General features: G+C 43.8%; 1 protein-coding gene and 1 long non-coding RNA gene across 5 annotated transcripts in view; one reads left to right on the forward strand and one right to left on the reverse strand.

Moving 5' to 3' along the window:
• Positions 1-27,949, reverse strand: part of PCSK5 (proprotein convertase subtilisin/kexin type 5) — a 440,322-nt gene that overhangs the window by 142,075 nt on the left and 270,298 nt on the right. The gene's annotated exons all lie outside the window — the stretch shown is intronic.
• On the forward strand, positions 4-27,864 carry LOC128344407 (uncharacterized). Its single transcript, XR_008315838.1, has 3 exons — positions 4-24; positions 20,843-20,918; positions 27,676-27,864. It is a non-coding gene; the product is annotated as an uncharacterized LOC128344407 (long non-coding RNA).

Here is a 27,949-nt window from a genome sequence, read left to right on the forward strand (position 1 = left end):
GGGGTGTGATCAACTGCTACTGAAGTAAGTTTAAACAATTATTTCATTCAAAGGCAAACAACTAAAACATTTTTAGTTGGAAGCTAAACTAACAAAAGCAAAAGCAAAAACAATGCAGTTAACTTTCATCAAACATGACCTGGGCCTCTTTATTTTAGATATATTTGTATGGTAGTCGCAGGCCTCAACATTTTTGCAAGCAAAGCTGTTGCCCAAATACTAGACAGTCCATAGATCTGCAGTGTGAGGAACTATGAAAAGTTGGAGGTTCTCCAGAATAAATACTCGAGAAGCCTCTTGTCTCTAACATCGGGAACCCCAGTGGCACTTAAGGCAACGGCTGCACTTCCATCTATTGACACTATGATGAACTAGCTATGAGGTTGTCCTGACGAGCAGCCCCACCTGGGTCAGCGCAGCTCTACCCAGGAAGAGTTGCTTGTGAGAAATGCTGGGATTGGCACCCTGGTGCTCCTTGGCCAGGTAGCCCGGGGTTTTTTTACCCAGACTAAAAGTGAGGTTAGAGGTTGCATTTCCCCCACCCACTAACCGGTCATGTGGGCAACTGGGCTGTTGACAGCCATGTAAGTAATACAGGCCAAGGGAAAGAGCAGCCCAGCCTCTAGCATTTCCACAATGCACTACCGCTCCACTGCTTGCGTGATGCATTGTGGGATTCCTGGAGGCCGGGTTTCATTCCCCCAACCTCCAGACAGCCATGCCCCTTGCCACAGCAGCAACTGTGTGGGCCGGTGAGTGGTGTGGCTTGAAGAACCCCAGTAGTTGTGAGGGGGAAGGTAGGAATGATCCTGCCTCCCCCTCCCCCTCTCCTTCTCTGGGGTTTACTGGTCATGTGAATGGCCTTTTTGTTTTTGTTCTGGAAGAAACTTAATGAGCTGGCAGAACAATCACTGCCAGATTGTGTTTTCTGGAGCAACTTGAAAAAGGTGGCTGGATCCAATCCTGGCTGTCCCTGGAGGAGCTAGTGCTGCAGGGGTCTACAGGTGAAACTCGGAAAATTAGAATATCGTGCAAAAGTCCATTAATTTCAGTAATGCAAATACTGAACAATATCGGACCTCTGAAAAGTATACAGTGTACTGTGCTTGATTGGCCAGCAAACTCGCCTGACCTGACCCCATAGAGAATCTATGGGGCATTGCCAAGAGAAGGATGAGAGACATGAGACCAAACAATGCAGAATTGCTGAAGGCCACTAATGAAGCATCCTGGTCTTCCATAATACCTCATCAGTGCCACAGGCTAATAGCATCCATGCCACGCTGCATTGAGGCAGTAATTGCTGCAAAAGGGGCCCAAACCAAGTACTGAATACATATGCATGCTTATACTTTTCAGAGGTCCGATATTGTTCTATTCTTCAATCCTTGTCTTCTTGGTTCCATGTAATATTCTAATTTTCTGAGATTGTGGATTTGGGGTTTTCATGAGCTGTACGCCATGATCATCACAATTATAACAAATTAAGGCTTGACTTATCTCGCTTTGCATGTAATGCGTCTGTCTCATATATCAGTTTCACCTTTTAATTTGCATTACTGAAATTAATGGACTTTTGCACGATATTCTAATTTTCCGAGTTTCACCTGTAAGCTCTGAGTGCGTTACCTAGCTTAGAGAAAACATATGTTAGCTTAGCATAGATATCAATGTGATTAAGGCTTCAAATTCTTTCAGGTGGCAAGGCCTATTTAAAAAGGATCATATGAGGATCAAGTACATCTAGTATTTATTTTATTATTTCATGTATATACCACCCATGCAAAAAATGGCTCATGGTGGTTCACACACACAAAAATACAACCATTTAAAATATTAACATAAAATTGATTAATATCCATTAAAACTACTTAAATTCAATTAAAAGGCAAACTGAAAAAGTAGAAGTTTTTCACACATAGGCAGGCTTTTACAGAACTCAGGTTTCAATGGCACCTTTGCATGGAAAGTACCATCAAATTTCTGCAGCCTATAATAGTAGTAGTAGTAGTAGTAGTAGTAAGTTTATTACGGTCCTTAGACCAGTTTATCATTTAAAATAGTACATTTATAATTTACAAAATATTCAGGTTGCTAATACAAGCTCTGCGAAGTTTGGATGCAACAAAACAAAACTTGACCACATTATTAGAGGTAACAGATTTAAAATTTGACAGCAAAAAATCCAAGTAAAATTGATCCGTATGGCCAGGATGATTCTTTAAGAGAGGAGTAATGAACTTAATATGAGCATCCCTATAAAACTGACAATACAGAATAACATGAACAACTGACTCTGTGTCCCGAGCCACAAGTGCAATGACACAATGCATACAGAACTCATTTATATTTCCCGTCTAGAAGTGCAGAAGGAAGGGCATTCAAACGTGCAAGGGTCAATGCTCTCCTAAACTTAGGTAAAAACACATGATCTAAATATTCAGCTGGTTTGTGACTGAAATTTTGGGAGCCTATATACATTCCCCTTGGTAGTCATGCACACTCCTCCTGCAGATCTATATCCAATAGTTGTTGCCTGACAAAACATATCGCCTGATCTAAACCCCTCCCTATAAGTTTTTCTTGGGCAATTTTGTTTTCAGAGCTTTCCCATTTAGATGTAAAGGTGTCAATTAACACTAGAGGAGCTAAACCAACTGGGAAGAAAACTAAATGCAGCCAGAATTTGATTATACAAAACCAGATTTTCATTTTCAAGGTGGTAAACCCAACCTCTCTACGAAGAGCCACATTAGCTGTGCCTCTGGGGGCTTGAAGGATGGCCCTTAAGAATTTAGTTTGAACTACTTCTAATATTGTAAAATTATCAAAAGGCCCAATTTGTGTGCCATAAAGAATTTGAGGGTATATTTTAGCCTTCAATAATTTGACAACTGCTGGGGGAAAAAGAGTGCCTCTCGAAAAGTAAAAAGATTTAATCACATTTGCCGTCTGTTGGGCACTGTGAGAAACAAAGCTAAGATGAGCTTTCCGGGATCCCCTGGAATGAAATACCAGCTGCTCAATATTATGTCAGTTTTTGGACCATTTATGGGTTTGGGGGCATTTTGCAAAAACAATCACCTTAGTCTTGGTATAGTTTACCCCCAAGGCCTCTTTCAAAGTATAGACGCTCAGGGAAGTTAAGGCATGACTTAGCCCTATCTTGGTTTGAGATAACAGGACAATATCGTCAGCATAAAAGAATAACGAAACATGCCTATTAGCAAGTTCAGGGGCATGAAGAGCAAGGTCATTCAGATGAGAAACTATTGAATTTATATAAAAATTAAATAAAACAGGAGCAAGAATACAACCTTGTTGTACTCCTCTATAAGTAGTTATCTCAGCCGAGAGATGCCCTTTCCTACTACACCGCACTCTGAGGCGGGTGTTCTGATGAAGATTGTAGATTCATAAGAGTAAACATGGATCTATGGAAAATGTGGATCTATTCCTTTAACTTTGTCCAGAGTCTATTTCTGGCAATGGAATCGAAAGCTGCTTTAAAGTCTATAAGCACAACATACAAGGAGGACTTAGGTGGGGAGGAATATTTCTCAGCTAAGTATTGTAAAATAAATACTTGCTATGTTGTAGAGTATCTTTCTTGAAATCCTGAGATAAGATGTCCTGAGTATCCAGCCATTCCTGTAATTTCCCCAGGAGTTATCTAGCGTAGAGTTTACTAATAATGCTAATGAGACTAATTGGGCGATAGTTGTTAGGATCCTCCTTTGATACTTTCTTGTAAATAAGAGCCCCTGGTGGCGCAGTGGTAAAACTGCCGCCCTGTAACCAGAAGGTTACAAGTTCGATCCTGACCAGGGGCTCAAGGTTGACTCAGCCTTCCATCCTTCCGAGGTCGGTAAAATGAGTACCCAGAATGTTGGGGGCAATATGCTAAAATCATTGTAAACCGCTTAGAGAGCTCCAGCTATAGAGCGGTATATAAATGTAAGTGCTATTGCTAAATTGGGACTATTACTGAAACACACCAATCCTCAGGAATTTTTGCAGTAGTGTCTATGAAGGTAAAAAAGGAAGCAAGAAGAGGAGCCCACCAATCAAGGTTGTTGTGAATAACTTCAATTGTAATACAGTCAATTCCAGAAGCCTTACCTGTCTTACATTTTTAAACCAAAGTTTCAACTTCTGAGACAGTGACTGGGCTCCAGCTTGGAAGTTGGTCCAGCTTATAATTAATTATAGCCGTGTGAGAGCCTTCTTTTAGATATAATATTGAGAATTGGTGTTCCCATATCACAGCTGGAATTGCCAAATTAGAAATAGAAGGGGCCCTCCCTAAAGGACATGATACTGCAGCTTACATATTTGTCATTGTATTGCTGTTTTTGTATTTGTGGTACTGAAGATGTGGTGGTCTATGTGCTGTAGTGCTTGTTATACTTATTTATTTTTTATTATTTATTTAATCTAGATAAAATTAATAGTATAAAAAGCTTTGACTCCAAAGGCTCTAGGCAGTTCACAAGAACAAACACAATAATAAAACCAAAATAAAACTGTTAAAAACAGCAGTTAGAATTTTAAAAGAACATTCAGAAATTACTAAAAGCCTGGCTGGGGGGGGGGAATGGTGTTTTAAGGGCTATTTTGAAGGCTGGCAAAGATATTAAACCACGAATGACTAAAGGGAGCACATTCTACAGCCTAGGAGAAACTGCAGAGAAGGCCCGCACCCAAGTCACCGACAGACAAGTCAGTGGCATACAGAGACGGACCTCTCTCGTTGACCTCAGTGTCCAGTGGGGATCATGCAGAAAAAGGCACTCTCCTAGGTAATCTGGTCCTAAGCCATTTAGAGCTTTAAAGGTAACCACCAGCACTTTGTATTTTGTCTGGTAACCTATTGGTAGCCAGCGCAATTGCTTTAAAACCCCGGAGACCAATCTAGCTGCTGCATTTTGAACCAACTGAAGTTTCTGAACTACATACAAAGGGAGCCCTACATAGAGTGCATTGCAGTCGTCAAGCCTAGTGGTTACCTAAGAGTGCACCAAGTTCTGAGATCACCATCTTCAAAGAACAGACGCAGCTGTAGTATCAGCCAAAGTTGATAGAAAGCTCTCCTGGCCATAGCCTCAACCTGAAAAACCAGAGTGAGGCCTGGGTCTAGAAGAACTCCCAAGCTATGATGGGCCTAGAGAAAAAATTTCTGATACATCCTCTGTCTGGTTGGCCTATAACTGTTTATATCAGCAGCTTACTTTTGGACAAGGAAGTCTACACCATGCACAGTGGCCCTTTTCACAATATAAGCAAAAAAATTCAATACGAATATGCCTATTTTTCAACAAAGGGGGAAGCAAATCTGTTAAACAGAAGGAGTGAAGCAGAGAGATGACAAGGAAATTCTTCTTCCCCTTCTTTGTTCTCTTCTCTTTACATGGCATGTTTCTGCAATTCTGGAGTCTAGAATTTACCTGGGTCAGATGTTATGGAATCCTAAGATTTCAAAGAGGCCCCTTGCTTGATCCGGAGAAGAGTTGGTAGCAGACTGTCTATTTTCTTTCAGACTGAGAAACTGATCCTTTGTAGGATCATAGCTCACCATGTGGTTGGCTCACTATGTGGTTTAATCCTCCTCTTTTTTAGGAAGAAGCAGATCAAATGCCTAACCTATACCCCAACTCAAGCATTCCTGTGCTTGTGTGTGTTACAGCTAACCAGAGAGAGCACCAAAGAGCAGCTCTAAAAGAGGTAGCTCTAACAAGACGAATACATTGTGCATGCATTGCTAGAATTCTTGAATACTGCTACATGCGCTTTCTTTAATTGGTACTATCTGAATGAATTCAGATTCCTATGCCCAACTTCCACAAGCAGAAAATAACTACTCCTCATGCAGGCAGGACAGAGCTTCTAAGGCCTTGATTAGTAGATGGATTCTTCTTCTTTCCTTCCCTCCCTCCCCCAGAATCCTCCTCTCAATCCATCGTTTATTCATAGACAAGGATTGTCATCTGAAAGCCTCTTCCCTTCCCTCAAAAATATAACAAAGACGACAACAATGTGCCTTCTAGGGACTTGCTGAGTCCCTAGGATGACAAGATAAGGACTGCCAGTCTGTGAGCTTGCTGATGCTCCCTGGAAGTCCTGGAGGAGAAGAAACGCCTTCACCCAGGAAATCCTGGAGGGATGTGCCAACAGTTTTGAACTCAAACTGGTTTGAATTTGAACCAGTTCAGTTTGAAGGTTTGAACTTGGACCAAACAGGGCATTGCACTGGCAATGCTGGTCCAAGTTTGAACCGATCAAGCCAGGTTTGGCTCGAATCGGTTCGAGCCAGTTCGAAGGTTCTAGAAGTCCATTTTAGATGTTGTCCTCCATTCTGTGTGACTTGTGTTGTTTGATTCATTGGCTGAGCTCTTGCTTCCCTGACTGACCAGATAATTGGCTTTCTGGTAGGCTCTGCACTGTGCCCGTCCTTGAGAACTGGCCCCCTCTTGGCCGGGGGGAGGGCAAAGGTGGGGGTTCCCAAAGGAGGAAAATCCTAGCAAAATCACTCTGGCTGAAGTTGCTTGGCTTCCTTCTGGCCTGCTGTTGCTGGTGCTGAGAGGGTGTCAGCACTTGAGCCCTTCCTGTTTGCCACAAAGAGCTTGTGTGGTGACACCATTCCTCTGAGTCAGGCCCTGCCCTCGGCTCTCCTTCTGGAGAAGCTTATGGGTGAACTGATCACCCCTGACGGGTGTGCTCTGGCCAGAAGGCTGAGGACCAGGGTTGTTGACAGGCTGGTTGATGAATTGGGTGACAGGGTGGAGTACGTCCTGGCTTGTCTCTATGACCTGACCATCAAGGGCAATGTTTGCACTGATTACTTGCCCAGGTGGAGGGACCTCCTGGTCAGTAGAATTAAGGAAGAGGAGGTCATTAGGACCGGCAGAGACCAGGAAGGTGGTGATGGTGTGCCCCCCGAGTATGTGCTACCCACACCCAGCAGCAGTAGTGTGGGCAGCCCTTCAGCTCCCACCCTTCTTCTTCCCAGTCTGGCAGCATGGCATCCGAGGCAGTGGCACCAACACAATAGGCAGTTCCTGCTGCTAAATCAGCCCAGTGGTTTAAGTGAATGTGCCTTGGAGACTTGCCCGGTTTGCGGGAGGCTCAGCTTACCAGGCCCACCAGTGCTGCGCAATGCATTGCCCAGTACTTGGAGGAGCCTGTGGAGGAAGACCCCGAAATGGACCGCACACAGTTCTGGGCAAACCACCGTCCTTTGAGTTGTGTCACTGTGTATTGGTGTTGTGGCCTGCTAGGGGCACAAAACCAGGGTAGGTGGTAGGCACCCATGGGTGCCAACTGCCACCTGAACCCCAAAGCAATTGGGCACTCCCATGATTTTAGGTGATTTTTGAAAAAAGTTTCCCCCCCAAGTTTTGCATTTCTCCCATAGGGGACAATTGAGATTGAAGAGGCCCAGCTGGCCCATTCTCTCCTTTGTGGAGAGCCAGGGCACCCCAAAGTGGATCTCAGGCCATGGTGGGTTATGCCACAACTCCCCCAAGTAGCCCTAAGCCGATGAGGTTTATGTTCCCTGCTCCACCCCGGAGTTTTTTTTGTTTCTGTGAAAAGTTCTTCATAGGGATTCATTGAGAGAATTCAAACAGCAGCAATTCCAAACACAAACTGGATTCTTGGTGGCTGTATGAGTTCTCTTAATGAATCCCTATGAAGATCATTTCATACATGCATACGTGTGTGCGTGTGTGTGTGTGTGTGTGTGTGTGTGTGTGTGTGTATGAAAAGTCCTTCATAGGGATTCATCGAGAGAACTTCATAGGGATTCATTGAGAATACACACACATACTAGAGAAGCTATTCTGATGCTACTACTCAGACTGTTAAAAGGCCAGAAACTAAAAACAAAACAATAACAAAAAAAACCCTGGAAAAAACCCCCATAAACCCCACTGGGTTGGGGCTGCCTGGAGGGAGTTATGTCACAACCTGCTGTGCCCCCAGACCCACCCTGGGGTGCCCTGACACCCCCAAAGGGAGGGGAATGAGGCTGCTTCAAATCCCCATTATTCCCTAGGGGTGTGCACCGGACCGCGGACCTGCGGCTCGGCACTGGGGTGGGGGGGTCCATTAAGGGCGGGGGGGGGCTTTACTCACCCCTCCCGCGCTTTGCTGCTTCGGCGCCATAATTACTTTAAAAAATGCGCCGCAGTATCATTTGCCGCTCCGGGGCTCCTTCTTGACTGCAAAATCGGGCGGCAGGATACTTCCCTGCCGCCCCCAAAGCCCCCTCAAGCCATTTGAGCGCTTTAAATCTCGCCCCGGACCGAGTGCTAAAGCGCTCGGGCGGGCGGCGGGGAGATGTCCGTCCGTCCGCCCGCCCCCTTCCCTGCCTTCTGCGAAGTGCAGGGAGCCTTCTGCGCGCGCGTGCGCAGAAGCAGGGAGCCTTCTGCGCGCGCGCAGAAGGCTCCCTGCACTTCGCAGAAGGCAGGGAAGGGGGCGGGCGGACGGACGGACATCTCCCCGCCGCCCGCCCGAGCGCTTTAGCACTCGGTCCGGGGCGAGATTTAAAGCGCTCAAATGGCTTGAGGGGGCTTTGGGGGCGGCAGGGAAGTATCCTGCCGCCCGATTTTGCAGTCAAGAAGGAGCCCCGGAGCGGCAAATGATACTGCGGTGCATTTTTTAAAGTAATTATGGCGCCAAAGCAGCAAAGCGCGGGAGGGGTGAGTAAAGCCCCCCCCGCCCTTAATGGACCCCCCCACCCTAACCCTCCCGAACTAAAACCACCCCTTGTCCGGACCGGTTCGGAGGCCAGTAGAATGGCCTCCGAACCGATCCGTGCACACTACTATTATTCCCTATGGGTGAAATGCAAAAATTGGAAAAAATCTTCAAAAAATCATTAAATATTGCAGGAGTATCCAATTGCTTTGGAGTTTGGTGGGTAGTAGGCACCACTGGGTGCCTACCACCAACCCTGGTTTTGTGCCCCTAGGTGTACTGCATAATAATGGGAATAATGGGCTGGTTCAATTCCTCATTATACCCTATGCAGTACCTTTCAGACCAGTTCGAATTGGGTTTGAATTTGAACTGAACCAGGGTGGGTTGGTGGGGTTCAAGCAAAATCAAAGCTACCCACCCTGGTTCGAAGCTGGTTTAAAGTTGAACCAAACAGGCCAAGCTGTTTTTGTGCACATCCCTAGCCCTTACCATTCAAAGAGATGCTATGCTTGCCTTTGTTACTCCTGTGCTAGTATGCAGGGAATATTCACAGGCTCATGGGTGAAGGTTAGAATAGGTTACCTATAAGACTCTGATTAATGTTATTGCAATAGCATTTTAGTATAATACAGGAGACAGCCAATTTTATTTAAAAGAATACTACAGGGACCAAAGGAAGATTAGGGGGGGTTGCTTTCTGTATGGGCTAAAGTTAATTCTCTTTTCTAAAGTTAAATCTCTTTTGTATTTTGTTTGTATCAAACATTAACCAGGATTATTCCTGAGATTTTATATTAGAACGTGGTTGCTGCTACCAAGCTTCCTATATTAATTTTATTTATTTATTTATCCATCACATTTTTATACCACCCAAAATGCGAGATATCTCAAATCCCTCAGGATATTTTAAACAACTAGGAATATAAATAAGTGAATTTGATTTGAGAAACAATATATATGAAGGGCATCCAATTAAAACTAAGCAGTGTTCTTATTCTTGGGCAGAAAACAAACCGTCCTGATTTTCAGAGTTAAATAACTGTCCATGATTAAAGGAAAATATGAAAAGCACTATTATAAAAAACTTTGTTTCTATCTATATGCTAGAAATATGTACTAGTGAGCAAAATGCTTCTAAAAAATGTGTTAATAGTTTTTAACATTGGTTTAATTTTTAAATTATTGTAAAGTTTTTTTAACTCTTTTATTTTGCTTTGTTTGTATTGTTTTATTGTAAATGTCCCAGATGTATAAGTTTTGGGCAGTATACAAATATATCAAATTAATAATAATTAAAAATAAAATAAAATTAATCAAGACAAGAGATAATCATGTAATGTAAAAGAAACACAACAATAACCACAATGGTCCTTTAACTAAAGATAACTTTTAGTCAGATGATAAGAAAATGTATTGTCCATTTAAGCTCTCAGAAAACATAACAAGGGCATGCACATGAGCAGCCCTACTTGGGCTTGCACAGCCATATCCAGCTATGGTTGCTTGTGTGCAGCGCTGAGATCGGGCCCAGTCCCAGTCCTCCCCCGCCAGGTAGCCTGAGTATTTTTATCCGGGCTATGACTGAAGTAGAAGGGTGTGAGTGTGCCCTTCGACCTCAGCTTCCAGCCATGTGCACGCTGGGGCTGCCTGCAGCCTGAGTGCACACAAAGCTGGGTGGCAAGGGCACCTGGCAGCAGGGGAATCCCCCTATGCACCACGCTCTTGTGGGACACTGGTGGACTTCCTTCTCTGGCTCCTGGCTCTGCTGCTTGACGCAGCACTGATTGTGTGCTGTGTGAGCAGCAGAGATGAGGTAGGCAGGGAGATCATAGCCTGCCTCCGCCCCCACCCTCCCCTGCAAGGTCATGAGAACGACCTCAATGACTAATATGCCACAAAGATAAGAGCACTATAATATTCATCTCTTCAGTGTTGTAGTGAAAAAGCAGATTTAATTTTTTTAAAAAATAAATGACAGCCTGTTTAATACAGGAGAACCTCGTGACTCATGGGGGTTCCATTCCTCACCTACTACCATGAGTAACAGAACCATGAGTAATGAGGCATTAGTTCTATGGGGAAAGGGGGTTAGGTTCCAAGGTGGAGGGAAAATGTTTTTAAAGCTCCCAAATGGGCCAGAACTTCCTCTGGCATGCTTCATGGGTCCCCCATGTGCACAGAAATGCCCCCAAAGGATGGAATGACGCCCTAACCCACAAAATATTGCAGGGGAAAGTCAATTTTCCCCAGAAACGAGCCACAAAATGGCTCCTTCTATCTCTTCCTGGCTTCCTAGAGACAAAATGGTGGCTAGAAGTGAACTCCACGGTCACTTCCAGCCCTCTGGGAATGATGGATGCATGGGTTTTAACTAGGGATGTGCGTTTCGTTTTTGATACAAAATGTTTTGTGCACAAAACAGGCCATTTCGGCTGTTTTGTAGTGAAAACAAAACACCCAATGCTCAAAACAGAAAATTTTGCAGCTGAAACAAAATGTCCCTGTTTCGGATACAAAACATTTTGGTGTTTCGGCTGTTTTGGAACTCCATTTTGCAATCGCGAAAGTCTTTCACCTTCGGTCTCAATTTTGGGTTTTGACATCTGTTCGAATTTCTGGCCCTTCCAGCCTGCAGATTGGCCAGCGAAGGCATGTACTGATCTGCTGGCAATTGCCTCCTTATTCCCTTTAAGGAAATTTGAGGGTAAAATTTATCCTCATTGGCCAATGGGGGAAGTGCATTTACCCTCATTGGCCAGTGGTGCAGTGTGCATTTCATTGTTGTTTCACACTGTTGTGTATAGATCAATTGCATTTCTGGGGGAGTGGTGGGATATGCATGTGCATGACCTTTGGAAATCCGCCTGGTTCTTTGCAAAGCTCTGCTGTTGTTGATATGTGATGTTGATGTTATTTGAGGTGGAAATGAGGCAGAAAGGGGGCTTTGGGGGCAGAAGAGTGGGTCAGGTGGTAGTGCCCCAATGGGTGCCTGCTGCCACCCAGATTCCAAAGGAATTGGGGAAAGGGCTGATTTTTAAAGAATTTCTGAAGTTGACATGTCTTTGGGGCAGAAAGGGGGCCTGAGGGGCAAAATAATGGGTTGGGTGGCAGTGCCCCAAGGGTTGCCTGCCACAACCCAGATTCCAAAGGAATAGGGCAAAGGACTGATTTCTTAGGAATTGTTGAAGTTTACACATCTTTAAGGTTTTTCCCTATAGGGAATAATGGAGGTTTTTCCCTATAGGGAATAATGGAGGTTTTTGCAGACCCATTACTCCACCTGGGGGGCACTCGGGTGGTCAGGAGCGAGTGGTGTTGTAGTGCACATAGGGCGCCACCACTCCCATGGGTTGCTAACCCATGGGGTGCTGGGTTCTGTTGTTTCTGAGGTGTTCTGAGTGTAGATTCTCTGGTAGCATATGAGATTTTATACAACAAACAATCCACTCTCATATGCTATCAGAGAATCTACACTCAAAACATCTCAGAAACCAGTACCCCATAGGTTAGCAACCCATGGGGGTGGTTGGCACCCTCTGTGCTCTACACCACCACTCGCTCTGGGCCACCCTGGTGCCCCCAAATGTAGTTTGCTGCTGAAATCTCCATCATTCCCTATGGGGAAGAACTTTAAAGACGCATAAACTCCATTAAATCTTTAAAAATCAGCCCTCTGCCCATTTCCTTTGAACTAATTCTGGCAGCTTCCTTGCCCTCACTGGGCACTACCACCCACCCTACTCTGCTCTGGGCCACCCCTTTCCCCCCAACATGAAGCTATACTTTTGCTGAAACCTCCATTATTCCCTAAGGGAAAAACCTTAAACTTCAAAAATTCACCAAAAATCAGCCCTTTGCCCAATTCCTCTGAAATTTGGGTGGTGGTTTCCACCCATTGGGTACTACCACTCCCACCCACTAGTTTTGCCCTGGGGCCATTTTTTAAAATCCAAACAGTTTCAGATTCGGATTTTGCAATTTCAAACAAAGAACAAAGTTGGGGTGTTTCGGATTGGCTGATTTTGAACAAAGAACAAAATGGGGGTGTTTTGGATTCGGGCCAAAAACAAAACAGAAAAACCAACAAAATGCACAACCCTAGTTTTAACCCACTAGTATCCGCAGATACTAATGGTTTCAGAAAACCAGAAAGCTGGTTTCAGAAAAGGCTGAGGAACAGGGGCATAACTATAATAGGACAAGGGGAGACAGTTGTCTGGGGGCCCACTGCCTTGGGGGGCCCCCCAGAAGCAAGTCTCATGACTGACTGCCCCAGCCACGCACCCACCCGGGCTTCCTTCAGTTGTATTCATCCTGAGAAATTGATGTGAGTGTTAAGACCTGGAGCTACCAGAACAGCATGTCTTTTGTGCTCATATCATGTTACGCCTTCTATAATACAAAGGAGAGGTAAGCAAAAGTTAGAAAACAACCCAGGTTTAAGAAGAAAGTATGAAATTTGGGTTTATGTCCCAAATCGTGATTAACACTGTGATCATACAAGCAAAAAGCAGCATGCTGAAGCAGGTGTAGTCCTACTTCTGCAGCAAGGACATATTAGCAGGTTGAAGAGAATGCTTGCAAAGGAAAGGGAGATTTGCAGAAATCATCCCCTCTTCTCTCATCCAGAGAAGACCTCTGACCCATTAAAGTATTATTTCATTGTTGTTCCCTTGCATTTTGGTTCCAGGGACACAGTACTCCTTGCAGCACATTATACCCTGCCTACCATTCCTCCTGCTCCTGTAATTAATATGTTTTTCTTTCCACTTGTCATGGGTGCTTTAAAAACCATTATACAAGATTTGAACACAGCAACATGTATGAAATATGAAAATGACTAAACGTATTTTACATGTGTGTTGGGCAGTGAACCATGTGACAGCTTGCTGTGACCACGCTCAGCCATGCCCATGTGGCATTAAGGCTATCCCCACACTAGCAAGTCCACACCCAGATCAAAGATGCAGCCATGCCAGCAGCAGAATAGTTTTACTAGTGGACTTTTTGGCACCTCTGTCATTAAGGTGACGGAGCAGCCCACAAAGAGTTTCCCAGAAGGGTAGTTGTGGGAACAGAAACTCTTGGTGAGAGTTCCCTTTCTTGACAAGACTACCACAGCTGCCAGAGACAATTTGAGATACAGGAAGCCAGTGATGAAGTGGGGAGGGGCACTTATAAACTGAGTGGCTGGAAGATGTAGTTAGAGGGGTTAGTCCTCAAAACACCTCTGATCTCTGTAGAGCTGATTGTTGAGCTCCTAAGGACAATGAGGATAAAGTGTAGAAACCTTCCTGCTGATTCACTCTGAAGGCCTAAAAAGGGGGTGGAGGCAAGGAGCCAAGCATTTCATATGTACCCCAAGTGAAATAAAGGTGAAAAATATTTTAAAATATCAGATTAAGAATCGGCTAGACAAATGATAGGCATTATTAAGTTCTATTGGGTGGCCAAGTGATCTGTATCCAATATACCCTGTAGTACACAGCTGATGCCTGAGCATGTAATTATTTTTAGTAACTTTCAGATATTTTTAAGTAACTTTAATACCTTATTGGATCTATGTTGCATTGTATATGCACAGCATATCTATCTATCTATCTATCTATCTATCTATCTATCTATCTATCTATCTATCTATTTATTTGATTTCTATACCGCCCTTCCAAAAATGGCTCAGGGTGGTTTACACAGAGAAATAACAAATAAATAAGATGGATCCCTGTCCTCAAAGGGCTCAGAATCTATAAAGAAACATGATAGACACCAGCAAAAGTCACTGGAGGTATTGTGCTGGGGGTGGATAGGGCCAGTTACTCTCCCCTTGCTAAATAAAGAGAATCACCACATTAAAAGGTGCCTCTTTGCCAACTTAGCAGGGACCAAAGGAGTTTAAACTGCTGATTTTAACTTGCAAATATCTAGATAAATTTAGTTCAATAGGCTTCAGGAGATCAGTACATGTGATGAATCTTTGGTGTATATGGTGCCCCCAATGATCTACACCAGTAGTAGGTCAGTTGTTGCATTCTGCAACAACTGCTGTCTCAGAACTCATGAGGGGTTCCCTTGTCTGGTGCACACCATACTACATGTAATGTAATCTCAAATTGCTAAGTAAATTTGGAAAAAATAATAGCCATTTTCTTAGCAGATAAGGTTGCTGAAAAGCACTTTTGCCTATCTCCAAAATCTGTAAATTAAGTGGAGTGCTGGTACCAGAAGCACCCTAAGATTGTAAAACTGAGTGGTCTTGGGAGGCTAATCCCAATAATGATAGGCATTCTGACTCCAGATCACAAGTCATACCAACCATTCATTCATTCATTCATTCATTAGAAGCATCTAATATACCGCCCACTCCAAAGACTCCGGGCAGTGTACAATGACATGTAAATAAGGTAACATTAAAAATTAGAATCAAAAATTACATAAACAGTTGCAAACTAAAATAGATAATGGAAAAGAAACAGAGTAAACTACAAGGCAAATGCCTAGCGGAAAAGGAAGGTCTTCAGTAAGGATTTAAAGAGCAGTAAAGAGGGGGCTAGATGAATCTGAAGGGGAAGAAAATTCCAAAGAAGTGGGGCAGCAACCGAAAAAGCCCTTTCGCAGATCTAAGAACTCCGAACCTCTCGAAAACCAGGGACCGACGAAAAGGCCATCTGAAATGATCTAACAGGACGGGATGTAACTGGACGGGAGAGGCAGTTCTGTAGGTAAACAGGCGCCAAGCCCTGCAAGGCTTTGAAGGTAAGAACCAGGACTTTGAATTGAATTCGGAAGTGAATGGGTAACCAGTGCAGCAACTGCAGGAGAGGTGTTACCCTATCATATCTTTTGGCACCCATAAGTAGGTGAGCTGCTGCATTCTGGACCTGCTGAAGCTTCCTGATCGTCTTCAAAGGTAGCCCTAGGTAAAGCATGTTACAGTAATCTAAGCGGGAGATGACAAGGACATGAGTCACTGTCATTAGTGCCTGCCGATCAAGTTAAGTGCGTAATTGGCGAACCAGATGAAGTTGGGCAAATGCACTTCTAGCTGCAGCCTCCACCTGTTGTTCAAGCAGGAGGAGCAAGTCCAAAAGAACCCTCAAGTCACAGACAAGCTCCTTTGGGGGCAGTGCCACCCCATTAAAAAAAAAAAAAAAGGTTTGGATCCAACTGTTCACCGGTACGAGGGCTGAATAAGAGCAGCTTAGTGGGGTTTAGTCTGAGCTTATTTTGAGTCATCCAGATCTTATTAGCTTCCAGACATTGAGCAAGCACAGAAACAGCATCCCCAGCATGCACTGGGATGGCAATGTAAAGCTGAGTATCGTCAGCGTATTGATGGAATATCACCCCAAACTGGCAAATGACCTGACTCAGCGGCTTCATATAGCTGTTAAAAAGGATGGGGGAAGAAGTGAACCCTGGGGAACTCCATAGGGAAGTGGCCATGGGTCAGAACACCTGTCCTCAATGCATACCAACTGGACACGCCCACTAAGGTACGAGTGGAACCACTGTAAAACAGTGCCCCTGATACCAAACCCATGCAGGTGGTTGAGAAGGATAGCATGATCAATAGTGTCAAAAGCCGCTGAGAGATCTAAAAGGACCAAGAGAGGGACAGTACCCTTGTCAAGGTCCCAAAGAAGGTCATCTTCCAGAGCGACTAGTGCTGTCTCAGTGCTATGCTGAGTCCTGAAACCTGAGTGATAAGAATTAAGGTAATTAGTTTCCTCCAAAACCCTCTTGAGCTTGGCACATACAACCCTCTCCAACACCTTCACTTAAAAAAGGGAGGTTGGAGATCGGCCTATAGTTGTCAAAGACCTCAGGGTCTATGGAGGGTTTCTTCAAGGGAGGGTGAACTACCACCTCTTTAAGGGCTGCTGGCACAAAACCCTCATGTAACGAAGAATTAACCAGCTCCCGTAGCCAAGAATTTACATTCCCACCGGCTACTCTAACCAGCCAAGAAGGGCAAGGGTCCAAGCAACATGTTGCAGCACCCATACCCAGAAGAATTGTATCCATATCCTCAAAAAACTCAAAGATGTCCCATGTAAGCGAAGTCTCTTCTATCTGATCAGATCCTGTAGAGGTAGAGTCCAACTCTAGTCGAAGGCAGGTGACTTCATCGGCAAAAAATCGAGCAAATTGATCACAGCGGCCAGATGGAACAACTACCGGATCCACACTCCTGCGAAGGGAGCAGGTAATCTGGAATAAGGCCACTGGACGAGAGTCAGCTGATGTGATGAGCGGAGAAATAATGTGATTTTGCCGCTCTTATCATCATAGAATATTCCTGAATATGGGCAAGCAATCGTGTTCTGTTGCCTTCAACACCAGTTTTCCTCCAACGACGTTCCAGGTGTCTTTTGGTCTGCTTCATCTCCATAACCATCATTAATTCACTGTTGTTTATAGCCAACTTTTTCGTATCTACTCCATGATCATTGCCAGAAACTGAGCACCGTATTTACTTGAATCCAAGATCAGGTTCCCCCCCCCACCACCACAAGTTCTTTGATGTTAGAAACTGGGGGATCATCTTAAATTCAGAGTCCTCTTCATTTGGAGTGAATACAGATAGAATTTTTAATGGGGATCATCTTATATTCAGAGTCATCTTCTATTTGAATAAATATGGTATGTACTAAGACTATGAAAAGGAAAGACAGAGCTGGGAGTCATCAGCATACTGATGATCCCTTAATCTAAACCCCTTCATGATTCTGCCTAACAGCTTCACATAAATACAGAGCAGAATCCATGAGAGGAGCAAAAGAAGATGCTGGGGAGATAACAGGCAACTACTCACAAGAAACAACTGGAAGCACAAAGAAAAGTAAGCTAGTCATGTCCCACAAACATCTTCAACAACCACAGAAAATTTGCTGAGTTCAATTACATAAAACAAAGTCAGAGTTCTCTATGTAAATTTCATTGACAAATGTCATAAGTACTACCCTGGAAGGCATCACATCCTAGTGCCTGTTTTGTGTTCAAACCCTTCTCCCTGGAACCTCAGAGGCACTTGTGCTGCAGTTTGAAAGCTAAAATCACTGGACCAGGGTAACCACTGGTGGAGCTGATTGAGGATACTACACAAGACTGCCTTGGGAACCCATTGATCCTAGAGCCTAAATCATTAGGATTGATGCCTCCAGATGAGGTCTTGCTGCATATCACTCTGCAGTGTGTGCCTGTTTACCCTGTATGCCTGTTTACTCTGCTTCTTTGAAGTACTCAGAGAAGGTAATTAGAAAGGTTATGATTCGCTGTATAGACCAGTTCCACAGTTATGCATTGCTTGCTGGTGCTCATAATTCTGGGCTCACTCTACCTTAATCCTAATACCAACTCAAAGTGACAGAGGCTCACTCTATTGTTCACTCTACTGCCAGCTTCCTCAATTAGATGTAGTAGGGAGAAGGTTTAGGATGAATAACTCCTAATTAGGACTAGTGGCTTCAGTTCTAGCTGAATATAAATGTTAACTCTGTAAAATAGTGACATTGTTATCATGTAGACAGTTAATGCCCTCTGGACAAACCATTGCAAAGTTTACAAACTTCTGAACTGCCAAAACAGTTCTGCTAGAGTAGAACTGAATTTAAAGAAATGTTCTAAGATGCAATTGAATAGTTTATGTGGTTCACCCCTTTTACTCTTATTATTTATATTCTTCATCTAGCTCTCCTCACCCACAAACCAATGGGATATGTGCTGACAATGCATTCTGGAATTCAGTCTGCTACATGAATGTTTGGGAGTAGAAAATCTTAAAAGGACTACCACTGAGACAGTGTCTTTGAGGAACTTAAGACCTGTTCTTTCAGAAGGCAATGAGGCGCTTCTCACAAGCAAAGTGAGGTGCCTCAAGGTGGTTTGCAGGGAGAGCGGACTTAGCCCGCTATCCCTGCACACAAGCAGGGAGCCGTCAATGGGTGGCTGGATTGGCCATCCACACGATTACTGGCTCTGTCTCAGAGCCAGAAAGGGTAGCAGAGATTGGGGGCTACCTGGCCCCTAGAAGTCCCAGGATGCCCCGCATGAGACCCCTGAGTCTCGAAGACTTGAGCCGCATGAGCCCCCCGGCGGTGGGTCTCCTCATGAGTCACTGCGGTGTGGAGCCGTGCTGCAGCATCTCATGATCAGAAAAATGGGATTAGCAGAGCACTCACTCTGCTAACCACATTTAAGGGGAATTTTTTTGAATGTTAGCTGCCAGGAGCCGCACGACTCCCATTGCAGCACGCGACCATGCATAACCAGGCTGTGCCTAACCATTGAGGCTCATGAGAATAGCCTCCATGGCTCAAACAGCATAGTTAAAAACGATGGCAATCTGAAACCAGGTTGCCTGGTGGAGTGTGCAAAATGTTGGGTGCTGTAGTGTTTTCTGCTAATGAGGATTTATAAATAAATAATTTTCTGTAAAGAGAATTGAAATTATAGCACTTTTAACTATAAAATGAGACATGACTTTTGCAGCACAAGGGTAGCTATCTGCAGATTTTGTTTCAAGAAAACCAAACTATTTTGTGACTGTGCCAAGAATGCATGGTTAAAAGTAACTGATTTTCTTTTCCCAAGACACACGGAAAGAAAGTTTGCTGTTGAATGAACTGCCAAGGACCACTTAAGATATACAAAAGGTTCTAAATTCATCAAGCAATCATTTACCATGTTTTCAGTAGAAGATGGATTTCTCAAGAGGTTACAGACATTAACATGTTGTTCTGGTAAAAAACTAATCTGTCTACTTTCCTTTCACTATAATCTTAATTGATAATTACCATCCTCACAAGTTAACCCACTTCAGCCTCAAACGTTCATGCATTCACCATCTTGAATTGGGGTGGATGACATGATCACAAATTACACTGCTGAGGTGTCCCTATGTGTCACCCACAGCTGGCCCGGACTATCATTTGGGAGGGCAACAGGGCAGCTGGAGGAACCCTTGCCACTGCCTCCGGAGTCTCCGACTGCAGCAGCAGCCACTGCCACTGCCAGTGGGGCTTCATTTTAAAAGGAAATATTAATTATTCCTCCCGCTGGTGCGGTGGTTGGAGGAGCCCCCTACCTCCTGAGTCTCGCTGCTGGCAGGCCTTCATTTTAAAGGTAAAAGTTAAGAATTTCACACATACCACAGCCACCACTTTAAAGTTAAAAGAAAGCTTTTTAAGGTCAGGAAATCCCCTGTGCTTGTAAGGGGGAATCCTAGCCGAATTCTCCTTTACAAGTTTATTCCCCCTTGAGCCTGAGATACTCAGGGTGGCTCAAATCTGGTCTGGATTTGAACCGAACCAGGTTAATGCCCGACTCGCACATACCTAATCATCCATTTAGACAATATTTGAGTAGATATCTGAAAATGTATAGCACATCCTGCAAAAGAAACAAACAAAGCCTGGGATTTTTGAAATGATTTAGACCAGTCCATTTAAAAGGCAGGGACTCTTTACAAGTCCAAAAAATATAGATATCAATCAATCAATCAAACAAATAAATAAAAATTTAAAAATAGGCCCTTTCAGAAACAGATTGCAGGTTAGGAAAAAATACTTGTAAACAACTCCTGAGAAGCATGAAACTCTGTCACAATCTTTAGTAAAAATCAAATATCGGGACTTGACACAAACAAGTACCTGTGAAAAACCAGAAAAGGTGGGTCAGCCCTAATGGATCTTAGCTCGTTCACTCTCCTGGCAATTCCACCAAGAAGGCAGTCTTAAGGGATAGAAAGTGCAATTGTTCAGTTTGTTCACAAGGCTTATGCATTAGTTGGGTCAGGACAATTTTCTGATTCCAGGATAGGAACAGTTTAGGAACAGGTGGGTGTACATGCCTCACTCCCTCGAAAAATGTTTTCACTGTACTGTTTGAAAACAGACTTGATGAATCGTATGCAGAAATGGTCACCATGTGAAACTTCAATGAAGCTAGGGTAAGACTTTCAAAGAAAGAAGGTAGTCTAGGATGGTGGATACTTGTGTTCTGCAACAAGGCATGTTTACATAAGCAGTGTTATGTGGAAAACCTCTTCCATTTAGCAGCATAACATTTCTGTGTAGATAGCTTCCTCGCTGCTCCTAATATATTTGACACCTGTGCACGGAACTTAATTATTTTCCAGATTGTGAGAAGGAGAGATGCTACATCTGGATGAAGACAAGTGCCTGAGTCCAGTGTTATTAGGTGCTGAATATTGGGTAAGCATGTGTAATTGTGGTTTGACAGGTATAGGAGCATTGCAAACCATGGTTGTCTTGGCTACCAAGAATTGTTATACTCCATCTTTGGAACACGCATGACAGGATCTCCGAGTCCAACTTCCATTTGTGAAATCTACTGTTTAGGGTTTCTGGTAGGGCATTGGACTTCTTTTCTATATGATGAGCAATTGGCCAAATCTTGTGGAGAATTTAGGGATGTGCACAAAATGGATTTTGTAGATTGCTTTGATCTTGAAACAAAATGGAGATGGCCAAAATATTCCGTCAACACAGCAGTTGCCCCAGTTGTTTCAATGGAACAAAACTCAAAACATTTTGAGTGTTTCAGCCATAGGGAACAATGGGGAAATGCAAAACACCCCATTGTCCCCTATGGTTAGCTCCTAAGGACACCAAAGTGGGCTGGATGGTAGGTATGATGGTTACTTTCTCCCATCCAACCCACCAAAAAAAAAAAAAAAAAAAAGGGAAGCAGGCAATTTTAAATACATTTTAACCTTCCCCCAAATCCCCATAGGATTGCAATCCAATCAGAAGCTAGAAAACCAATCAACAAGGGAAGTACAGGCCTCCGAAATCACACTCGAAATTTCAAATCAGTGTTTTGTTCCAAGCTTGAAACAGGCCCTTTATTTAAAGGGTGTTTTATTTTGAGCTCAAAACACTTGAAACGGCCCATTTCAAGTCCAAACATTTCAATGTCAAATGTAAGCACTAATCTGTAAGGACTAGTACTCTCTCATGTGAAATCCAACACTGAAAAGCTTTTAGGGCATTGAAGATGGCTAGGAGTTCCAGGAAACTGATATGCTTTTCTCCTTTTCTCACATGACCATTTGCCTGCCACAACCATAGACCTGAAATGAGTTCCCCATCCCTTCTTGGATGTATCCAAAGTTATAGAACACTTCAGGGTGGAGAGGTGAAAGGAAGTGTCATGTGACAGATATGTCCAAATGATCCACCAATTGAGAGTTGTACCCCAGTGGGATTCTCTGAATATTGTGCTGGTAATGAAACTTGCAGTGGTCTCATGTACATACTGAGACCAGTACTGCTGTGGTGGAGACCATGATCCTCAGCATCCTTTGTACAAAGAAGGTGGAATGGCAGTAGCTGTAGTCCAGATTGTCTCGATGCATTGCAATAGAAGAAATGCTGCTGCCCTTGTGGAGTCTAGTATTGTCCCTAGGAATTCTGTTGTTTTAGATAGATTCAGATTTGACTTTTTGTGATTTATCTGTAGCCCTAGAGTTTGGAGAAGGTGCAGCATGATCATTATGTCTGCAAGCCACTGGGACCTTGATACTGCCACCAGTAATTGAAGTAGGGGAAAATTCTTATTCCTCTGGTATGAGGATGGGCTGTCACGACAGACATGCACTTCTTACAGACACGGGAGTGCAGGAGCAGAAGCCAACTCAAATGAGAGGACCATATATTGGTAGATGTTTTGGTCTATACAAAACCTGAGATACTTGTCATGGTGTGGGGCAATTGAAATATGGAAGTAAGCAATGCAAACCATTGTTTCTGAAAAGTGCCAAAATGACGGTAACTATTACCATTCAGAATTTTCAGTATCTGACAGAAAGTTTGACTCCTTTTAGATCTAGAATAGATCTCAATCCACCATCCTTTTTGTGGACCTTAAAGTACCTTGAATAAAAATTTGTGTGGAGGTTGTGATGTACTTGTTGAACTGCTCCCTTTTGCAAAAGAGACTGAACCTCTTCCATAAGATTGGATGTTGATCTTGCTGAGTGGATCCTGTAAAAAGGAGGTGTGGATTAAAACTTTATTCTGTAATCAGTCTGAATGACGGACAGGACCCATGAGTTCACATTGATATAAGCCAATGGATTGTAATAGGGGGATAGTCTGTATCCTAGTGTCATTGGTGCTTAAAGTAGGACTGCTTGGATTTACGAGGCAGTGTGAGACATGGAGGTGGATAATATATAGAGTTTTTGCTGCTGGAATCTGTGCTGCTGTCAAAATGAATCAGAAGAATAGTAGGTGAACTGCATGGATTGCTGATGTTTGGGCCAAAACCTTTTCCTGGTTGATGAGACAGATTGCTGTGCTAGTCACATAGAATTGGCTGTAGAATGTAGTTTTTGAATCCTTTTGAGGGTGTCATCAGTCTTCTAGTCAAAGGTCCTCTAAATGGGTTCTTGCTTCTTGGGCCAGAATATGAAAGCATAACCAGGCATGAAAAAGAAATAGAAGCAGCCATAGATCAAGAGCCTCAATCAGTGCAGTGGCAGGCAGAGTGAAGCTGCTGTTTAGCAACATGAAGACCTTCACTAAGAAAAACTGAAGCAGCCTCCTCTGCTCCTGCTGAAGTTGATCTATGAATGGGTTCAGTTTTTCCAAGAGAAAATACTGGTATCTAGCTCAGTGTGCCTGGTGATTAGCAGTTCTCAAGGTAGCTTTGTAGTAGAATAAACCCTTTCCCCCACTGCATCTAATTTCTTGCCCTCTCTGTCAGCAGGTATAATGAGCAATCATTTTCTTGTTCTTGACTGTGCTGGCTCTACTATGAATGAATTTGGCACTGGGTGCTTTGTCAAAAAGGTAGCATCCAGTCACTTTGCTGTGGAGGGTTTGGTTGCTGGCTTCTCCTAAGCAGAATGAACTACCTCAATTACTGTGAGGGGCAAGGACAAGGTACATAAGAACAGCTCTGCTGGATCAGGCCCAAGGCCCATCTAGTCCAGCATCCCATTTCGCACAGTGGCCCACCAGATGCCACTGGAAGCCACAGGCAGGAGTTGAGGGCATGCCCTCTCTCCTGCTGTTACTCCCCCGCAACAGGTACCCAGAGGCACCCCGCCCCCAAGGCTGGAGGTGGCCTACAGCCCTCCGACTAGTAGCCGTCAATAGACCTCTCCTCCATGAAATTATCCAAACCCCTCTTAAAGCCATCCAGGTTGTTGGCTGTCACCACATCTCGTGGCAGAGAATTCCACAAGTTGATTATGCGTTGTGTGAAAAAGTACTTCCGTTTGCTCGTCCTAGATTTCCTGGCAATCAGTTTCATGGGATGACCCCTGGTTCTAGTGTTATGGGAGGGAGAAGAATTTCTCTCTATCCTGGAGGCCCCAGCAAGGTAACAGGGCTGTGGGAAACCACCTTGATCAGTCCAATCACAAACAAGGTTGGAAACCGTAGTTGCTCGCTGTTGCACCTCAAGACCAAACACAGAGGCTATTCACAACAATTGCTCAGTATAAAGTTTGAACTATTCTGATGGTGTCTCCCTTAATCCCTTACCTTATCAGTAGGGAGGGAACCAGAAGGAACATCCACAGAATTAGTGTGTTCAGATAAAATCTCATCAGGCTCTGAATTTGACTGGCCCACTCTAGAGTCATCCATTGGTCCTGATGGAACAGGAGCCAGTTGTTGGGCAATTGTTTGTGATGGAAGTAAGTTCGATGGAAGCAGTGGGACTATAGACACTGGAGCACAAGAGGCAGCAGCCTGTTCCAGCTGTGGAGCATGAGTCTTAACTGGCATTTGATGCTCTGGAGTGTGTTGGCTTTTGCACAACAGAGTGCAGAGGGCGGGGATCTAAAGCAGGTGCGGCTTCTACCAAAATCATGGTCAAACTTCCTAGAAGGGGAGTAGGAACGTGATCTATAGTCTCTTCACACTGAGTGCAATGCTCCACAGTGAATGCCATGTTCCAAATCCTCCCAGCATTTGGATGAGTTAGATATCTGTAGGCAGAGTAAGGAGAATGAACATAGAACTCATAATAACGAGGGAGATACAAAGAGCACCTACCTTCACATCTATAATTTATAGATTTCTATAATTTTCTATAATAAATATAATTTATCCCAATATGGTTTATGGCTGGGAGGAGAGTAGGACACTGATCTTGCCTTCCTTTTTTGATCCCATCTTTCTTGGGGATGCCTACTCTTCTCAGAAGGGTGAGAGGGCAGGATGTCTCCTTGTCTTAAGGAGGCAATAATTAGACCACTTCTGAAGAAGCCTGCCTTGGATTCCTCAGAGTTAAGCAATTACAGGCCTGTCTCCAACCTTCTATGGCTGGGCAAGGTGATTGAGAAAGTGGTGGCCTCTCAGCTCCAGGTGGTCTTGGAGGAAACTTATTATCTAGACCCATTTCAAACTGGCTTTCGGGCAAGCTATGGGGTGGAGACTGCATTGGTTGGCCTGAAGGATGATATCCAATTGGGAATTGACAAAGTGTGACTCTGTTGGTCCTTTTAGAACTCTCAGCAGCTTTCGATACTATTGACCATAATATCCTTCTGGAACGTCTGAGGCGATTGGGCATGGGAGGCACTGCTTTGCAATGGTTCCGCTCCTACCTCATGGGCAGATTCCAGATGGTGTCTCTTAGTGACTGCTGTTCTTCAAAATCTGAACTTTCCTCTGGTGTCCTTCAGGGCTCCAAATAGTCTCTGATGTTGTTTAACATCTACATGAAACCACTGGGAGAGATCTTCAGGAGATTTGGTGCAAGTGTTATCAATATGCTGATGACATCCAAATCTATTTCTGGATTACTGCAATGCGCTCGTCAGGAGAAGGCAAAGCCTCCATAAATGCCTGCCTGGAGGCAGTAATGGGCTGGATGAGGAATAACAAACTGAGGCTGAATCCAGATAAGAAGGAGGTACTTATTGTGTGGGGTTGGAACTCAGGAGACGCTATTGATCTGCCGGTTCTGGATGGGGTCACACTCCACCAGAAGGAACAGGTACACTGTCTGGGGGTGTTTCTGGATCCAAACCTCACACTGGTGTCCCGGGTTGAGGAGGTGGCCAGAGATGCTTTTTATCAGCTTAAGCTGATACTCCAGTTGCGCCCGTGTCTTGAGATGAACAACCTCAAAACGGTGTTTACGTATGCTGGTAACCTCTAGGCTGGATTACTGCAATGCACTGTATGTGGGGCTATCTTTGTACATAGTCCAGAAACTGCAGTTGGTCCAGAATGTGGTGGCCAGGTTGGTCTCTGGGTCATCTATGAGAGACCATATTACTCCCGTGTTGAGGGAACTACACTGGCTGCTGATATGTTTCCGGGCAAAATACCTGGCCTCCAGGTATCCCAAGTGCGGTGCATTGGCAGAATCCCCAGTGAATTGGACACTCTGTGTGTAGCCTGACCACACACGTGATCCCAAACCTGGGGTTGAGGGCACGCTCTCTAACTCTGGTTAAGGGCCAGCGTTGAAAGTCAGGCTAGCAGGGCAGAAGCGCCAGGATCGCTTCTGATCCTGGCACTCCACACAAGTAGCCCAAACCTATTTTCATACTCCAATAAACATTAAGATAAAAAATTAAGAGTTCAGGAGAATTTTTTTAAAAAAATGTTATTCTGGTTCACACCAGGTAGTAAACTGAGTGCAGCAAAGATTTCCCATGGATGATTTGGACCTACCCACTGACCCCCTGGGGGTCCACAGACCCCAGGTTAAGAACCTGTGATACAGAGATAAAGAATTTGGATGCCTTCAAGAGAAGAAGGAGGATGCTCTCTAGGTTCTGTAAAACTGTGAGCCTGTGAAAATGTGACATGGTGTAGCAGACTGAGAAGCAGGTAGAAGTGAGCCATATAGGGCATACTACAGTCTGGTCATTTTTTTGGGGGGTAGTTATTAAAGATGCATTATAAGTCATCTTGAAAAGTTATTTATCAAACAAGGTCCCTGACACTGAGCACCTGAAAAGCAAACTTCTGTGAGATCTTCGCTATAATTGATTGGACTAAAATAGTAATTGGGGTTTATTTGGCTGATGGGTATTTAATGAGCACTGTTTGCTAAATAGTTCTATTGAATTCCAGCAGCCCATTCCTACCCCTCTTCATTTCACATAGTTAATGCAAAACCCAGAGAAATACAATATTTTTCATCAATGAAACTACCATTAGTGTGGAGACCAATGGCTACACATTCTGTCTGCTTTCCAACTTGAAATCAGTAGGAGTAAGAGTTCTGAGAACTGTTGCCATGCAAGCAAGTGAAGCAGTCCACTGAAAAGGCATGCTGACCCACTTTCAAGTGCCAGCTCTCACTGACCCTTTGTTGAAGAAGAAGAAAAATCCTTCAAGGTTTTGCTATTTCCCCCTTTTGATTTCTCTTTTCAAAAGGACTAGGCAGGCCTCCTTTCTCTCTCCCCACTTGCTTTTTACCTAATATTCATCATGTAGGAAAGGCAAATCCTCCCACCTTATGCTTTAGTCTGATTTAGCCTATTTTAGAAGTCTGCTTCCCAGGTTTCTCACACACACCTTGCTATGAACATGCCATGAAAGAAATATGGCTTCAGCCATCCACAGAATGATGGTACATTTCCACAAGGGACTCCATCTGATCCGAGTAATTCATTCTATGAAAAATGGGCCTTTAATTGTTGTTCTTGGCTGCAATGGAGGACAATAGTGAAATATTACACTAAATATTGCCATGTGCAATAGTAAAACACAGTTACATTCTTGCCAAGAGCAAAATCCCCCCTCCCAAATCAAGCTCAGAGTTGGATGATATTATTTAATCTAAATCATTTGCTTTTCCTTCATCCAAAAACTAACAAGCGGTTTAAAGAGAGCTTACAGTTTTATTGGAACCATTTGCTCAGCTTACATTGCCAAAACAATTTACTTAAAACTGTTCTTTTATTTGGGTTAAAGTTGATTTCTCAGTTCCATAGTGATGAGGCTAATGTTATTCTTTTTCCCATTGCAGTTCCAATACAGAACATGTTTGAGGTTACATTATAATATTTCAAGTCTCCCGCCATCCATGACATTCAGCAGGCTGGGGGGAACCTAACATCTGATACAGTGACACACCACATGGACCATGATTGGGAAGCTGAAACAGAAGATACAGAACTTCTGTCTAACTGAATACGAATGCTGCAGTGCATCACATATTATTATTATTTATTTTATTTATTATTAATATGTCTATACTTATATATATGTCTATACTTATATGTCTATAATATGTCCTTCGT

Source organism: Hemicordylus capensis, chromosome 2 (genome assembly GCF_027244095.1).
Source record: "Hemicordylus capensis ecotype Gifberg chromosome 2, rHemCap1.1.pri, whole genome shotgun sequence".
Lineage (NCBI taxonomy): Eukaryota > Metazoa > Chordata > Lepidosauria > Squamata > Cordylidae > Hemicordylus > Hemicordylus capensis.